This window comes from Henckelia pumila, chromosome 4 (assembly GCF_033568475.1).
Source record: "Henckelia pumila isolate YLH828 chromosome 4, ASM3356847v2, whole genome shotgun sequence".
Taxonomy (NCBI): domain Eukaryota; kingdom Viridiplantae; phylum Streptophyta; class Magnoliopsida; order Lamiales; family Gesneriaceae; genus Henckelia; species Henckelia pumila.
The window spans coordinates 112,686,061-112,690,320 of NC_133123.1; positions in this window are offsets into that span (position 1 = coordinate 112,686,061).

Below are 4,260 nucleotides of genomic sequence, written 5' to 3' on the forward strand. Positions count from 1 at the left end.
ATTTGGTTATTTTTTCATTGGAAATCTCTAATCAATTTAATATTACTTACTTGGCACCGATATTCTTCTATGTGAATTATTTAGCAAGAATTAACCATATGCTACGCAAAAATAAGTGAAAACGATAAAGAAAAATGAAACTCCATATTCACAAATCGGAGGAAAAAACTTGTCATTTTGTTTTATTTTCATTTGATATATTTTAATATGTATAATATAAGTTTAATTCTAACCACACGTGAGCTTATAGGAGAATATCCATGTCAAATAAGTAATATTCGATTGATTTTGTGACTTTCGATAAGTAAACAAAAGATCAAAATCCCCCAAAAATTTATGTTATTAGACTAAGACTAAACTTTGAAAAATTACTAGACTAAAAAAAACGAATGCTGGCCAACTTCAAAACTAAGATTATAATTTTCCGTCTGAAAGAAATAGACGCCATTCTGCGGGCCACAAAGTTAACTTTTATTTAAAATGCACAAATAAATAATTCACTAGAGGTTGGTAAGTAGTACAATACTTGTCCTTTCTTTTGTTTCTTCTTTCTCCCGTGAAGAAATATGTTATTGCTAATTATCTTGAACGTCACCGATTAGCCAATATAAACATATATGATATACTGACTCATATGTAATTGTCTGTCTATCATGAAAAATTTGACAAAACAATGATGTCAAATGGATTCAAGATTAACGAGTGTGATAAATATGTTTATATGAAGGGCACACCTGACTCATATGTAATTGTCTGTCTATACGTAGATGACATGCTCATAATGGGTAGAGTCATGATATCATCATGAATATTAAGAAAATGTTGACAAAACATTTTGACATGAAAGATATGGGAAAAGCAGACGTTATCTTAGGAATTAAGATTGAAAAAACGTCTGAAGGAATTACCCTAATGTTGGAAAATGGTAATCAGATCAATCAGAATTAATACCGGGTGCAGCGAAAGTTTTAAAATTTTATATGGAACGATTCCATAATAGGTATCAAAACTTTACGATTAAATTGTGCGTGTAAAAATTAAATAACAATTAAATTTTTACCTCCAATCTCGAAACGAGATTATGGACACCAACAGATAACTCTGCTCTTGTTGTATATCCCAGGAACTGATGGACGAACAATTCTTCAATCAGGTCCACGAACAGAAGTTTAATCCCTCTGATAGATTGCACTAGAAAATCTATCAGAAGTTTCTACGAAGAGAATTAACGAATTTGATCCGTTAAACCAGACTGCAAATTCAAAATTCACAGGCTGGAATTTTCGAGCAGAGAGGGAGGGGGCGGCGGCCACAGTAGGGAAAAACTAGGGTTTTCGAAAATATTTTGTGACCTCTGTTGTGTAATTTCTGTAATGCAATAACTTATTTATAATGTGGGCTGCTAACAGCTTAGGGCCCATTAGTCATAAGTTCAAGACTGACAAGCAAAGCCCGCATGTTCAGAAATTAATATAAAATTCATCGTGACTCAGATTGATAAACCAATTTCACCAATGTGCACAGAAACCATTTCTGCATCTTTTAAAGTCAAGATAAATTTTCTGAATCCGAATTCAGTGATTTCCAAAAATGCCCATCCCTATGTCATTTTAGGAAATCTTACTCCCTCTACTCTTAAATAAGAAGTCCCACTTCTTTGTTCATTAAATTTAACTCTTTAAATTTAACTATCTCAACGGGGATTAAAAATCCATTACTTGTGTGACCCTCAATGGTTCAGGGATACAGCTAGCCGTGGGCTCACAACTCCTTGTGACTCGGAACAACAATTTCCGACTTGCCCATCGAATCATGGTAAGAGAGCCTAGCAACATCGCCCCATGATTTCCTAGGTATCACTGATAGTGCCTGCAAGAACCAATAGATTTTGGTTAGCGTACAGTACGGTCCCTTCATCCATATATCCCGATCGAATCAACAACCATTGGTAAATCGAGAGTCGTTCGAGATTCGATAACTATGCAATGCATCTTGAAGATCAAATAGTGACATCGCATGTGCTACCAAGAAACCATTTCTTAAAACACATCATGTACTCTGGCCAGAGATTCGTCACACTAATATCTCCTCAGATTGCATAGGATATCCACACTCGCAAGTATGTGGTGAATCCTTGACAACAAAGCATCGAATCCTATATGTGTCGTAACTGTACCCAATCCTGACACCTGATGACCCCAATAGAGTCGGTAAACGAGTCAAAGCACAGTACTAGCATATAGAGTCTCAATGATGTTTCAAGTAGTAAGGACTAATGGTGTACAACCAAAACCGCGGACTTTATCCACTCGATAAGTGATAACCACTTAGAAAGTCCGGATAGGGTAGTTCGATCATTCATCGTATGAATATCCATTTGCATGCTTTGAACATCTCTATGTTCCATACCAATGAAACGTGGTACTCGGCATCGCAAATGCTAGTCTCAATCTCGAGCGATCCTTATCCTTATTAACGGACGGCTCAATCGACTAGGAACTGTTTAGAATATACAGTGACTATAAGATGTGTTTCATGATAGCCATCCCCATGTGCCACCACATCTTACATACACTATAGTATATTCAAGGTCTTCATCTAAACATCTTATAGTATGTCACAACATAATAATATGATAAAAGATAAAGTAAACGCCATTATAAAAGTGTAAATTATATTAAACAAAAGATTGTTTATACATAGAGTCATTAAAGCCCTTAGCCACAAGTTGGCTCACCGGGCACCCACTCTTTCAATCTCCCACTTGCCCTAAAGCCAACTAGTCATACTACGCAGTCTCATTGCTTCGCGATGTTTGTCAAATAGTGGTCCTGTCAAGGGCTTAGTAAGTGGATCAGCGATATTGTCTGCAGAGGCCACTCTCTCGACAGTGATGTCTCCTCTTTCCACGATCTCCCGGATGATGTGGTATTTTCTCAGTACGTGTTTGGATCTTTGATGAGACCTTGGTTCCTTTGCCTGAGCAACGGCACCCGTGTTGTCACAGTACACCGGGACTGGACCAACAACTTCAAGAATGACGCCCAACTCTTGGACGAAATTCCTCATCCAAATGGCCTCTTTAGCAGCAGCTGATGCCGCAATGTATTCTGCCTCAGTGGTGGAATCCGCTGTGGTGTCCTGCTTGGAACTCTTCCAAGAGACAGCACCGCCATTGAGCATGAACACAAATCCAGAGGTTGACTTCGAGTCATCCACGTCACTTTGGAAGCTAGAGTTGGTATAGCCTTCCAATTTCAGTTCTCTTCCTCCATATACCATGAACATATTCTTAGTCCTTCGTAAGTACTTAAGAATGTCCTTCACGGCTTTCCAATGCATTTGACCGGGATTGGCTTGATATCTGCTCGTGACACTCAGAGCAAATGCTACATCCGGTCTGGTAGATATCATCCCATACATGATACTACCTATGGCTGACGCATATCGTACATGTATCATTTTCTCTATCTCTTCATCAGTCTTGGGACACATGGACTTGGATAGAGAAATTCCATGACACATAGGTATATGTCCTCTTTTGGACCCATCCATTGAAAACCTTTTCAATATGGTTTCGATGTAAGTTGATTGAGTGAGTCCTATCATTCTCTTAGATCTATCTCTATAGATCTGTATCCCTAGAATATAGGATGTCTCACCCAAATCCTTCATCGAGAATCTACCTGATAACCATATCTTTGTTGACTGCAACATCCCTACGTCATTCCCAATGACTAGGATGTCATCAACATAAAGTACTAAGAATGTCACAGCATCCTTAACTACTTTCTTGTACACGCACGGTTCCTCCGGTTTCTTGATGAAACCAAAATCCTTTATTGTTTCATCAAATTTCTGGTTCCAACTTCTTGATGCTTGTTTGAGACCATAGATCGATCTCTGAAGCTTGCATACCTTATGCTCGCTTCCCATGGATGTGTATCCCTCAGGCTGCGTCATATAGATCTCTTCCTTAATGTTTCCATTAAGAAATGCAGTCTTCACATCCATTTGCCATATCTCATAGTCATACCAAGCAGCTATGGCAATAAGGATTCTTATGGATTTGAACATTGCAACTGGTGAAAAGGTTTCATCATAGTCAACTCCTTGTCTTTGAGTGTAACCTTTCGCCACCAATCGTGCCTTGTAGGTCAATACCTTACCATCAGGCCCAAGCTTTCTCTTGTAGATCCATTTACACCCTATTGGAACAATTCCATCGGGAGGATCTACTAAAGACCAAACTTGGTTTGT